This window comes from Heterocephalus glaber, unplaced genomic scaffold (genome assembly GCF_053883595.1).
Source record: "Heterocephalus glaber isolate CG9 unplaced genomic scaffold, H.glaber_assembly_v1.0 deba00001587, whole genome shotgun sequence".
Lineage (NCBI taxonomy): Eukaryota > Metazoa > Chordata > Mammalia > Rodentia > Bathyergidae > Heterocephalus > Heterocephalus glaber.
The window spans coordinates 3,260,256-3,275,026 of NW_028258365.1; the positions used below are offsets into that span (position 1 = coordinate 3,260,256).

At 36.4% G+C, this 14,771-nt stretch overlaps 1 pseudogene; it reads right to left on the reverse strand.

Moving 5' to 3' along the window:
* Positions 1–917: 917 nt before the first annotated feature.
* The window catches only part of LOC101704808 (leucine-rich repeat-containing protein 49-like), a 31,646-nt pseudogene continuing 17,792 nt past the window's right edge, over positions 918–14,771 (reverse strand).

The window sequence follows — 14,771 nt, forward strand, 5'->3', positions numbered from 1 at the left end:
AGCCACCCAAGCACTGACTAAACTTCTGAAACCATGAGCCAAATAAACTTCTCCTATAAATTTTGATTGTTGAGAACTTTGTTCCAGCAACAAAAGCTGATTAGTACAGAAAATTAGTGCCAGAGAAGTGGGGTTGCTGCTGTGGCTATGCCTAACAAGGTGGTTCAAAAGCCTTTGGAGCTGGTTTGCAGGGGAGTAGCTTACAGAAAGAGTAAGATGCCTTAAGCAGAGTTTTGTGGGCTCTGGTTGAGGTTCAGAAAATCAGAATGCTGATAGGAATGCAAACAGTAAATACCAGATTCATGAGATTTCAGTTGAGAACAAGGACTTTATTGGGAATTGATCTAGAAGCCATGTATATTATACTGTGGCAAAATAATTTGTTTACATTTTGCACATAGCCTGAGACTTTGAAGAAGGTTGAGTTTAAGGGCTATGGACTAATTCTGGCAGAGGAAATTTCTTTTTTCTCTTTCTTTGTTTTTTACTAATGTATTCTTTATTCTTCACTCATAAAAACAATATTTTGGGGCTTTAAAATCATGATGTAAAATGAAAAAGCAAATAAATGAAAATTATCACCTGAAAGTATATAGAGGCAATCTATGCAACCCATCAGCAAATGCTATATCCTTAAGTCTCTATCAGGTGCACCAACCAGCAAGAACTGAAGTTACATCACTAGCCTAATACCAAAGCCATCTTAGTTCCCAAAGATTGTATGATCAATATATATATATGAAATGAATCCTCCTTCTTTTCTGCTTTATTTCTTAGCCTTTAATTTTGAAACAGTAAGCAACAATACTTTGATGCTTTTTTCTAGTTTGTAGGATAGTGTTGTTATTGTTTAATCTGCATATTTTCAACCTTGAAAAAAATCAAACTGCCAAAATAAAATATAAAAGAAGCCATTTCTATTTTTGGGTAATTATCTTCCAAACCATGAGCCAAATAAACTTCTGTAGGCAGAGCTTCATATAGAAGTTTTTATTGTGGATTTCTATGACTGCATCCCCACCATCTCAATGAGTATTTGTAACCAAAGCTTCTGTAAAGCTTCATTTTTTATATTGATTTCTGTGGCTTCTTTCACAAGGCCCTTTATATATGTCTTGAATTTCTTTTTTTTTCCTTTTATAGCCTCTAACTTTCTTTATAAAATTACCTTGTGGTGTAATTTAATGTACCATGGTTTATATTTTCTACTACAAATATTTTGCTGTCATTATTTTCTTCATTGGCAGTACCAGGTTTTTTCCTCTTTGGTTTTTAGTAGATGCCAGAATTGCTCTTCCCTGGAATTCCCCAAATTTGAAGTCAGATGGTACTTAGGTAACTCAGAATGTGCTACATATGCTAGGATTCCAAAGAACTTTTCAGTCACTATCATATCATTCTGGGTCACCTCTGTTCCATTTACTTTATGCATATTAAAATGGCTCAATGTAAACAGTACATAGCATTTCAAGGGTGTAAAATTGGCAACTGAATTTCCTTGAGAATTGATTGTCAATTGGTCACGGTGATGAAGTTGTGTTAACGTATTAAATGACTGCAACATTATAAGATTTGTATCCTTGTATTTAAGGTTTAAAATATTAGGAAATTTGCTCTTCAATTTGAAACCATTTGGAAAATTTTGCCAAATTCTATAAATGTGAAGGAGACTGCAGTGATAACACAATTCTTGCTATCTGACCACTCCAATACTGATCCATAGATTCTAGGACTCCTGAGCCAAACAGGTAAAAGGTATCCCTGTCCACTCCAACAAGGTATATGTCTGTGACAGAGAAGCCTTATAAAGCACTGGCGAGTCCTAAATCTAGAGCTTTCATTTAGTTCTTTAGAATTTTTCTTCCTTCTTTCAATATTTCCCAAGGTAGTGCCCTTTGGATATCAAACAAGAAAAATTTCCCTGGAAATGAAGAGATGATACTTCTATTCATCTGAGAGGGGTCCTGAAGGAGGAGAGTCAGAATCTTTTCTGTCTTGATTTATAATATTGTTTCTTACTGGTTGTTGCAAGTCCCAAGATTACACTATGTTGTTGTTAACCTTTTCTGCTCCTTAAATGAAGACTATTGATGACTTTCTTGCTTCTCCTCTGACTCTTTTGTTGTTTTAACAGATGCTATGTCCCTTTCTTATTCCATGATTAACTTCTCCTCTAGTTGGTGTAGTTGTGTAATAAGCTGAAGGAATTAGTGTGCTTGTACTGTGATTCTTAATCTATTGGGTTTCTATCAAAACTGATGTCTGAGAGATAACTAGAGTCAGTAAGGCAGAAAACACTGGTAAAACTAGATATATCACTGGAGCCAAGAAGCAGACATTAAAGGCAGGTCATGCTGGAGTAAGAATGAAGCCAAAGGTACAGTGCAGACTCCAAGAAATCAGAGATGCATGGAATGTGGAATGTCTACTCAGGAAAGCTGCAGGCAGCAGTTAGCTGCTAAAACTGGCAAGTCTGTAGGGATGGGTCCACCTAGTACCTCAGGGACTCACTTCTCCCAACCATGTTGCCTGGAATGCTGGACATGGAACTATAGGATTTAATGGTTGCTGTGCTGGATTTCAGTCTTTCATTGGTCTTATTCTTTTCTATCCCCCTATTCCTTCCTTTTGGAATAAAAATGTTTATCCAGTGGTGTTGTATTTAGGGATTAAGTAAGTTGCCTTTTAAAAATTTTACAGAGGTTTGCCACTAAGAGTTTGCCTTCAGTTTCAGATAAGACTTTGTTCTTGGATTTTGAGCAATATTAGAACTGTTGGGACTTTGGGGATAGAATTATTATACCTTCACTTGTAGGCAGGATGGTCATGTTAAACAAAATCATGAAGTTGTTATTGTCTTTATTTGGAGTTTAAGTATGGTTTAAAGAAATGTGTTTGAGTGTCAAGCCGACAAAGGGTGGAATGTGACTTTTACACTTGTCTACTTGATTGACTTAGGGGGCCACCTAGGGAATTAGTACAGCACATTTTGGGGTGTGTCTATGTGAGTTCAGCTTCCCAGCTCCTTTCTATGGTGCTGTTCCCCAGCTCTGCTCTCTGGCTCCATGAACTAAGCAGCTTTCCCCCATCATGACCCTCCACTATGGTGTTCCTGCTCTGAAAAATGGTGCTGAATCCAGTCAACCACAGACTAAACTTCTGAAACCATGAGCCAAATAAACTTCTTCTCTTGTAAATGTCAGTGCTGAGTACTTTGTTCCAGCAAAGATAAAGTGACTAACACAGAGTTTCCCCAGTAAATAGATAGAGTTTCTTTGGAAAACAATTATAACTAATATAGCAGTGTTGTAATGCCCTTCTTCAAGGAAGGGAGCTTTCACTTTGATGAACCTGATTAGGTCTGGAAACTGGAAAAGACGCCATTGTCTTTATTGTACTGACTCAAGTTTTGGTCATTAGATCTGATGTCTGCTTTGTGATATACATAAGAAAATTTTGGGGTCATTTCTAGGGAAACTGTGACAAATTAATTCACTCAAAAGAATCCAAGAGATCAAGCCATTTTTGATTATACTACACCTCTAGAACCTTTTACTATAAACACTCTTACCTTGTCTTTGGATTTCAATTGCTTTTGAACTTTGCTACCATTGGATTGAAATCAGTGTGTCCATCTTAATGGAAGCATTCCCCACTTTCATATCTAGAGAGAGAACAGGGATCAGAGACCTTTTTAAAATGCTCCCCTCACTAATATTTTTTCTCAAATTTTTAGTGAAAACATCATCTGGGCCTTTTCCTAGGATGGAACTGAGGAATGGAAGTGCAAAGTATGCATAATGATTCCTAACCAAAATTTCCATCTCCCAAAGCCTTTGAATTCCATCATCTACATCATGTGCAATATCAGGGTCCAATAGACACTTGCTGCAGTCTAAAGCTAAGTCAAAAACCCAAATCAATGTCCAGAGCCATTCCCATATGGATTAGTATATCAGTGAGGCTTCAATAAGAAATAGAACCATTGGGATGATATGTAATATGAGATTTATTATAGATACTTGACCAGAGGCAATCACGGGAGCTAATTAACTAGCTTTATATGTGACTGTTGCTGCTGTATCTGGCACTAGTTCTGGAAAAAATATAGGACAGATTCCATCTCACCCCAGAAAGAATGGCTGCTATCATGAAATCAACAATAACAAATGTGGGTGGGGCTGTGGGGAAAGGGGAACACTGCTCCACTGCTGGTGGCAGTGTCGTCTGGTGCAAATCAGTATGGAGATACCTCAAAGAACTAGGCCTGGAAGTTCCATTTAACCCAGCTATTCCCCCGCTGGGCATCTTCCCCAAAGAATTAAAAGAATCATATCACAGTGATATAGGTGCACCCATGTTCACAGCAGCACAATTTGTAATAGCTAAAACTTGGAAGCTGCCCAAATGCCCATCAACTGAAGACTGGATAAAGAAAAATGTGAGTTTTTAAAAATGAAATGGAGTACTACTCAGCCATAAAAAATGAGAAATTAGAGACATTTATAGCTAAATGGATGCACATTGAGGCGATACTCTTAAGTGAAATAAATAGGACACACATGTGTAAATATTGAATAGTTTCTCTAGTGTGAGAAACTGAAAGTGTAAATAAGGACTAAAAGGTATAATAGATAATGTGAAATAGGAAGAAAAGGGGCAAAAGGGAAGTGGAAGTGGGAGGGGTAGGGGAAAGGAAAGAAGGGAATGGAATTAATATGAGAAAAGGAAAAAATGGAAACAAAGTCTTTGTAAATAGGGAGAGATGGAGGAGTTGAAGGGAGGGCAGGGGAAGGGGGAAAAATAAGAACCAAGAGAGTATGTAAAGGTGCATATCTCCAATGATGAATGTCATTATATTGTATACCTAAAATATACCAATAAAATAAAATTTAAAAAATATATAGGACAGAAAGTTGAACCAGAAAGATAAACATTGAGGCAAGGAAGAGCAAGACAACATTGTAATCTGGGAATATGCTGAAACCCAAGTTGCTTTATATGGTAGGTATAATAATGATACCCCTAAAGATGTTCACATGCTAATATCTAGAACCTCTGGTTATGTGACATTGTGTGGCAAGAGGGAATTAACTTTGCTGACAGAATTAAAGTTGTCCATCAGCTGATGGATAACATAAAGAGGTTTAATGGACGAAAGGTAAGACAGATGAGGCATGAAGGGGACTTGACACACTTTCCTGTACCTTTGAAGATGGAAGAAGGGGACTTGAACCAAGAATGAAGGCAGCCTTCAGAAGGTGGTAATAATCTAAAACCTGCACCCAGCAAGCAAATGAAGATCTCCTTACTAAGGAGAGCTGAGAACTGAATAACAACAATCTGAATGAGCAATGAGTTCTCACTGGAGCTTTCAGAAAGGAAAGCAGTCCACCCAACACTGTCAGACTTCTGGCATACAGAATTGTAAGATAAGAAATTTGTGTTGTTTTAAGACTTTAGGTTTGTGATCATTTGTTATGGCAGTAATAATAAAGCAATACCAAATTTCCAGCTTTGAACATGAGTAGAGTACAACCCACCAAAAAAACCAAAAAAAACAAAAAAAAATTGGTATGCTTTGTTGTGGCAACTAGTGCAAAATTCAGAGAAGCTGAACAAGATAAAATAGCAGTTCAAGGGTCTGTGGCTGGGCTGCTGCCAAGGTGACCTGGCAGATCAGCGATAACAGAGAATGACATAGAACCTAGTAGTAACCTACACACAGCTTCCTAGCATAAAAAGAACCTGGCTACATATTCATCTCTGTTTTAAAAACCACATACAAAATGTGTCTTGTGACCCAGAGTGACCCAGGACCACTAGTGGAAAGGAATTCTGCTAAATGTAGTTCCAGCCTAGCTAGGATAATATGATGCAAATCTTTCAGTAGGAACTAATATGTTCACTCTGGAATCATTGGTAAGTAAGCCCATGTCAATCAACTTGACCCAGTCTGATGTTATACTCGACTCTGCTGAGCCTAACACCTTTCAGTTTATTTCCACATATATTTCACAGGTTTCTGCCACTATAAAATTTCCAATTCTTTTGGTATATAAATCATTTACTTATAGGTAAAGGCTTGTAATTTTTTCTTGGAACATAATGAGATCTGACATTGAGTCAATCAATGAGATGAAACATCAATCAATGAGATGAGACAAGTACAGTGGCAACATTCCTTTTCTGTTTATTTCTTATAGATTTCCTAAATATGCTTTTGATTTCTGGGACTATCACTCTACCCTATCATCTAGAATGAATGGGTGCTAAGGAGAAAGAGTATTCTGTAGGCATGACAAATTCTCAGACTAAGGTCATTACAAGTACCAATTATCCTTAGACATAGGAGGCAAAATATTCCCACTGACAAGAAAAGCTTAGAATGACTCAGGAGTCACAGGTTCTCAGTTCTTTCTTTTTGCTTTTTTGAGTCCAATCAGATTTTCCTTACTCTGAGTTTTGGAGTATCCCAAGCAATTAACTAAAATATTTGGAGAAGCTGTGACCTCAATTGACATTAAAATTTTTCTATCTACACAATTAAATTTTGGGTTTAATTTTCCAGAACATTGGTCATATTGCTATAAAAATAAAAATTTTTGATATTAGAAAGTAAAATATTTTAGAGCTGTCAGAGAAATATTTTTCACTTTCCTGTTCTGAGTTGAGAGTTTTAAGACCAGATCTTATAAAATTCTTTTTCTAATACTTCTCTGCATTCAGAAGAATCTATCCCACATCACAGATTTTATAGTCATCATTGCTGCCATAATGGTCAAGTAAAGCAGTCATTTGTCACCCCTAAATATGTAAGTGGAATATTGTTACAGCTAACCACAGATTGAGTAACTTGATTAATTGCTACTACTTGCAATGAATTAATAGCATCCCATTTTACATTGGTCATAAGTGCAACATTTCAATCAAGTCCAAAAGCACAGTCAAGTTCCAAAGCCAATCCTTTTACCAAATCCTCCTTTGAAGTTCTGCTTTCTGAGTCCATTTCTCATAGTAATTACTATACCTGTCAGGGTCCAGTTAAGCAAAGGAAACCACACCAATGATTTGAATAGAGAACAGTTCACATAAATATCTTGTAATTTGATATAAGGACGTTAAATGAGTTACTGAGTAGGTAGAAAGAAAACTCTAAAGTATTTAATAGCAAAAGATATAGTTAGGTATTATAGAAACAGCATCTGAAGAAAATAATTATTACCCTTGGGGCTGAGGGATGAATTTGGTTTGTTTTACAAACGATGGGAGAATTGCAAACTAGATCCCACTTGTTGTTGTGGAAAAAAAAATCTGCTTTTTCAAGGAAGATGCCTTGCTAGAGTGATAGTCACAGAAGTCAAAAGCATATTTAGAAAACCTATAGGAAATAAACAGAAAAGGAAAATTCCTTCTTCATCCTCCAAATTTGCAATCTACATTTTCCAGTTTCCAGAGACTACCAAGGACCAAGCAGTCAAAATTTATGTTTATAAAATCTAACAAAACAAAGTATAGAAGAGTGGGTTTATGATTGAAAACAAAATTACTTGAAAAGTGCCATATTTAATAGCTGTTAACTTTAGCAAGAACATGCTACTATTACTAATCTTCCATTTCTTAAGAGAATTAATGGCAAACATTAAACTGCACAAAATATTTTTACTTCATGAAGGCTGTAGAAGTATCATTAATCACATGAAAACTGGAAGAAACAAATATGCTGAAAAATCAGCATCTATGTAAAAGCCACAGATTATTTTTAGGAAACAGATGAAATATACTAATTTCACAGCTGCATTTGGAGAAAGTGTATTTATGTATCACCAAAAGTATAACTTTTCATTTGGAACAAATAGATCTCTTTCTAAACTGATTTCATTGATTTTTGGAACTAAATGTTTCCTGAACACTGCAGTTTAATGAAGTAATAGCAAATAGCTGTAATGGCAAAAAAACATGTCTTAGTCGGCTCAGGCTGCTGAAACAAAATATCATAGACTAAATAGCTTGCAAACAGTAGAAATTTGTTTCTCACAGTTGTGGAAACTGGAAAATATCAGACCAAGGCACCGGAAGAAGCAGTGTCTGGTGAGGGCCTGTTTCTTGATTCATAGTCAAGATCTTTTTCTAGGATCTTCACAAGGTGGAAAGGGACAGGACAGCTTTTAAGGGTCTGTTTTTATAGGGACACCAATCCCATTCGTGAGGGTTTTGCCCTCATGACCTACTCATTTCTCAAAGCCCCACCTCCTAAAACCATTCTGACGATGATTAGGTTTCAGCATACATACTGCAAGGGGGTACAAATATTCAACCAATAGCAGAAAACACCTGTAAACAGTTAACAGGTGCATATAATCATTCAATCAGGTTATATTCATAAAAAATTAGTGATTCATAATACCAATTGATTTCTTTGATCAAATTCATATTGCAAAGTAAACTTTTAGAAGGGCATCTGTTGAAGATGAATCTATTATATATTCATGTAAAAAAGAGCAACATTAAATATACAATTATTTGCAATATTATATTATATTATTTTTCGATATTATATGGACTCAAATTTGCCAGAACACAGAACACAGAACATTATATGTAAAATAATAGTTTTAGTAAATTAAGAAATTCATAGAGAAAAATCTTGGAATTGACTGCAATACACATATAAATTATATCTACATCCAACAAATGGCAATAGCCTCCCATTTCAAATAGAAATTGCCAATGTCGAAACATAAACCTTTGAGTAAATTACTTGACTACAGAGACTTTATGATGAAACTTATGTTAAATACAAAAACAAAATGACAACAACAAAAAAATAAACAAGTTTTTGCAAGGCAATATATGCATTCTCTTTTACTTTATATTTTAGAAATATTTTGGCATTCAGAACTACTTTGTAAATCAACCTACAAATCCTGCATTGGAACTGAAAAAGTATTTATTTTAAAATCACTAGCAGGAAATCTTTAATCAAATACTCAATGTATTGGAAGCCAGAAAACTTCAAGTTTTGCAATAACTACAGAGGCAAATTTATCTCTACAAAAGGAAGGAGATGAATAAATTAAATGATGAAACCTCAACTAGCATACAAGATTTAATTTTGAAAATTTTGTAAATGACTTGTAGGAAAAATCTTTTGATCGCACTCCTTTTTTGTAATTGGGTTTTTTATGTACTGGAATGAAATGAAATTGAAAAGTCTTGGGACTTTGTGGCATCTATTTGGCAAAACATTAAAAAAATTACAAGCAAAGAATTTGTTTTATGAGTTTTGCCTTATAAAACACTTTGTGAAAAAGAAAAATTCTAAATTGAGGCAGAGAAAGTATTCATAAAAATATATGAACTGGTACATGCACATATTTCAGAAAAATCAGAATTGATAATATCTTTTACTTTATAGAAGTATTTTCTCTGAGCTTATCATGCATAGCAGCACATTTAATTAGTGTATTTTCTCAATTAAAATGTTATTCACTACAGAGAAAGTAAATATGTGTTCATTTCAGATACATTCATCTAGGCTGTAACTTTGAAAAAGATTTGAAAAATTAAAAAGAATAAAGTTAAAGAGATCATATTGAAATAATACATTATTAAAGAAAACTTTTCATATATCAAAGATATGGTTTGTACTATTTTTTAAAGTTTAGATGACATAAACAAATTTTATATTTTGTTAATCTATGAGTCTATGTGCCATTTTTTAAAAAATAATGTTATTTTTTAACAAATGCTTAGGAAGATGTGTGGTGGGCTTAAACACTTTTTTGAGAATGTATATTAGTATAGTCACTATGGAAATCAGTGTAGAAGTTCCTGAGAAAACTAAAAAGAGAACTACCATATGATCCAGTTATGCTACTCTTTGGTATATAACCAAAGGAATCACAATCAGCCTACAATAGAGATACTTGCACACCCAAGTTTATCACGGCACTGTTCTATTTACAATAGCCAAGTTGTGGAATCAGCTTAGATGCTCATCAGTGGATGAATAGATAAAAACAATGTGGTATAGACACACAATAGATTATTATTCAGTTATAAAGAATAACATTATGGGTCACACAGAACACACCGAATCAGCCCACTGCAGACAGGCAGATCTGTGCATGCCCTACTGAGGTCCTGAGTTGCATGGAAGACACTGAATCACCCCGCTGCAGACAAGCAGCCACCTGGTTCCACACTACAAAGACACAGAGGACACCAGACCACCAGACCAAGGTACTGAGTCCCACTGTTCCCGGTCCAGAGATAGGGGCTTCTGAGCCATCGTCCCACTGCTTCCGGTCCAGAGGAAGGGACTTCCCGGTCACCATCCCTCCCACTGCTCCCAGCCCAGAGGAAAGGGTTTTTGGGCCACCTTCTGTCCCACTGCTCCTGGTCCAGAGGAAGGGGTTTCCCAGCCACCATCCCTCCCGCTGCTCCCAGCCCACAGGAAAGGGCTTTTGGGTCACCATCCCTACCGCTGCTCCTGGCCCCTGTCCCACCTCACCCAGCTCAGAGAACGTAATCCGAGCAGTTGCTAACAGCCCCCTTCCTGAGTCGAAATGAGAAAACACATAAATAAGTCTCAAAACCAGGCTTCCAGATCACCTACAGCAACCCCAAAGGGAAATGAGATGGAACACTCTGATACTCAACTACCTGGACCCACTGAATTGGCAACAAAAGGGGATCTGGAAAAAATGAAATCAGAAATAATTTCTCAGATAACAGGAGAAATTGTGCCCCTAGTGCAAGACATGATTAATAAATCTAGAGAGGAGCTCAGGAACATGATGGAATCCCAACATAAGAAACAAATGGAATCCATAAAACAGATGCAAATAGATTTCCAGGACATGAAAAACCCCATTGAAAGTCTACACAGCAGAATGAGCCAATGTGAGGACAGAATTTCAGATAGAGAAGATAAGATTGCAATTAGTGACCAGGAAAAGAAAAATTGCTTCAAAATTATAAGGGAACATGAGAAATCAATCCAGCAGCTGCTAGATGATGCAAAGAAGAATAACATAAGACTGATTGGGCTCAATGAAGAAATAGGAGAGAGTGGAGATGACATAAAAAAATCTCTTCACAGAAATAATGGCAGAAAACTTCCCAAGCAGGGGAAAAGAGCTTGACATACAGATAAGTGAGGCATATAGGACTCCAAATAGCCTTGATCAAAAAAAAATCTACACATGGGCATATAATTGTTAAGATTCCAGAAACTCAGCAGAAGAACAAAGTTCTCCAAGCAGTCAGAGAAAAGAAACAAATCACATACAAAGGAAAGCCCATCAGAATCACAGCAGACTTCTCAACACAAACCATCAAGGCAAGAAGAGCTTGGAGTGACATAGTCCAAGCCTAAAACAAAACAGCCTCCAACCCAGATTGATGTACCCTGCAACATTATCTTTCAAAATGGATGGAGAAATAAGATACTTTCATGACAAAGAGCACCTTAGGAATTTCATGAATACCAAACCAGCACTCCAAAGAATTTTACACAATATCCTAGGAACAGACATTGAGGATCACAACCCCAGGAAGCAAAGCAGAATGAACCCATCTGGCATGACAAGAAATTAAATGGAAAGGGGGAGAACCCAACAAAAAGAAAAAGTCATGGCAATGACAAGTCAATACGTTTCAGTTATAACCATCAATGTTAATGGTCTCAATTCACCAACCAAAAGAAATAGACTGGCAGAATGGATCAAGAAGCAAAATCCAACAATATGCTGCATACAAGAAACACACTTCATTCAAAAGGAAACTCATAGACTGAAAGTTAAAGGGTGGAAAACAATACTCCATGTGACAGGAACCCAAAAAAAAGCAGGAGTAGCTATCCTCTTGGAAGATTAAGTAGATTTCAAACCAACACTGATTAAGAGAGACAAAGAAGGACACTACATCCTTGTAAAGGGAAGAATCCAACAGGAAGAGATGACAATCATAAATATCTATGCACCAAACACTAGTGCGCCCAACTATATAAAACAAATACCAACGGACATGAAAAGTCATATATGCACTAATACAATTGTAGTGGGGGACCTCAACACCCCACTGTCACAAATAGATAGATCAACTAGACAAAAAATAACTAATGAAATACTAGAACTCAATCGAACTCTTGAACAAATGAACTTAACAGATGTTTACAGAGTCTTCCACCCCAGAAAATCAGAATATACATTCTTCTCAGCTGCACATGGGTCATTCTCCAAAATAGACCACATACTCACACATAAAACATGTTTAAGTAAGTGCAAAGGAATTGAAGTTCTCCCCTGTATATTATCAGACCATAGTGTGATGAAATTGGAGATCCATAGCAAAAGAAACTCAAAAAATTTCATAATCATGTGGAAATTGAACAACACACTTCTGAATAACCAATGGGTCACAGAGGAAATTAAAGAAGAAATCAGACAGTTCCTTCAATTAAATGACAATGACAATACAACATATCGGAATCTATGGGACACAATGAAAGCAGTCTTACGAGGGAAATTCATAGCAGTGACTACACATATTAGGAAAACAGAACGAGCCCAATTAAACAACCTGATGCTGAATCTCAAGCTTCTAGAAAAAGAAGAGCAGGACAACCCCAAAGCTCATACAAGGGAGGAAATGATAAAGATTAGAGGAGAAATCAATGCAATGGAGACTAAGAGAACAATACAAAAAATCAATGAAGCCAAGAGTTGGCTCTTTGAAAGAATCAACAAAATTGACAAACCTTTAGCCAACCTTGTCAGAAAAAGAAATGGCCCAAATCCATGCAATTAAGAATGAAAAGGGTGAAATTACAACAGACCCAGCAGAAATCCAGAGGATCATCAATACCTACTTCCAGAACCTATACGCCAATAAGATGGACAACACAGAAGAAATGGACAGATTCCTAGATACATAAGAATTACCAAAGTTGAATGAAGAAGACCTAAAAATTCTGAACAACCCAATATCAACCAATGAAATTGAAAATGTAATTAAAAACTTATCAACTAAGAAAAGTCCAGGCCCTGATGGCTTCACTGCTGAATTCTACAAGACATTTAGAGAGGAACTGCTGCCACTACTATTTAAACTCTTCAATGAAATGGAAAGGGAAGCAATACTCCCAAATTCATTCCTGGAAGCAAGCATCACCTTGATCCCAAAAGCAGAGAAAGACCCAACCGAAAAGGAGAACTATAGGCCAATCTCACTAATGAACATAGATGCAAAAATCCTTAATAAGATACTGGAAAACAGAATGCAGAAGATCATCAAGAAGATCATACACCCTGATCAAGTGGGATTCATCCCAGGGATGCAGGGATGGTTCAATATATGAAAATCAATCAATGTAATACACTATATCAATGGAGCCAAGGACAAAAACCATATGATTATCTCCATAGATGCAGAAAAAGCATTTGACAAAATCCAACATCCATTTATGATAAAAACCCTACAAAAAATTGGAATAGATGGTCTCTACCTCAAACTGATAGAAGCCATCTATGAAAAACCAACAGCCAATATCATACCAAATGGTCAAAAACTGAAATCCTTCACACTCAAATCAGGAACAAGACAAGGATGTCCACTATCACCACTCTTGTTCAATATAGTTCTGGAAACATTAGCCACAGCAATTAGACAAGAGAAAGAAATAAAAGGAGTAAAGATAGGAAATGAAGAAGTCAAATTGTCATTATTTGCAGATGACATGATACTCTATATAGAAGACCCCAAGAACTCCACCAAAAGTCTTCTAGACTTAATAACCAAATTCAGTCAAGTAGCTGGTTACAAGGTCAACACTCAAAAATCAATAGCTTTCCTCTACACCAATGACAGACTCACTGAGAGAGAAATAGGGCAAATAATTCCTTTCACAATAGCATCCAAAAAACTGAAATACCTAGGAATCATCCTAACGAAAGAAATCAAAGACCTCTTCTTTGAAAACTATGGCACTCTGAAAAGAGAGATTGAAGATGATATCAGAAAATGGACAAACATCCCCTGCTTCTGGGTAGGAAGGATTAATATAGTGAAAATGGCCATACTTCCAAAACTGATATATAGATTTAATGCAATTCCAATTGAGATCCCAGCAGCATACTTCATAGACCTCGAGAAAACAATCCAAAAATTCATTTGGAACAAGAAGAGACCCAGAATAGCAAAAGCAATTCTAGGTAACAGAGACATGGCAGGGGATACCACAATCCCCAACCTGAAACTCTACTACAAAGCTACTGTGATAAAAACAGCATGGTACTGGCAAAGAAACAGGCTTGAGGACCAGTGGAACAGATTACAAGATGCAGAAACAACGCCAGACACACTCAGCCATCTCATCTTCGATAAAGGAGCCAAACACCCTCACTGGAGGAAAGATAGCCTCTTTAATAAATGGTGCTGGAAAAATTGGGCTTCAACTTGCCAAAGATTAAAACTAGACCAGTATCTCTCACCATGCACTAAACTAAAATCAAAATGGATTAAAGATCCAAACACCGAAACAGAAACACTGACCCAGCTGGATAGAGGTTAGGTAGAACTCTTGAAGACATTGGTTCAGGAAAATATTTTATGAACAAAACCTCAGCTGCCCATGAACTAGCACAACAAATGGGATCTTTTCTTATTAAAAAGCTTCTGCACAGCAAGAAAAACCACCAAGAGTGTGAAGAGACAACCCACAATATAGGAAAAAAAAATTCTTCACCTGTTCTTCCTCAGACAAA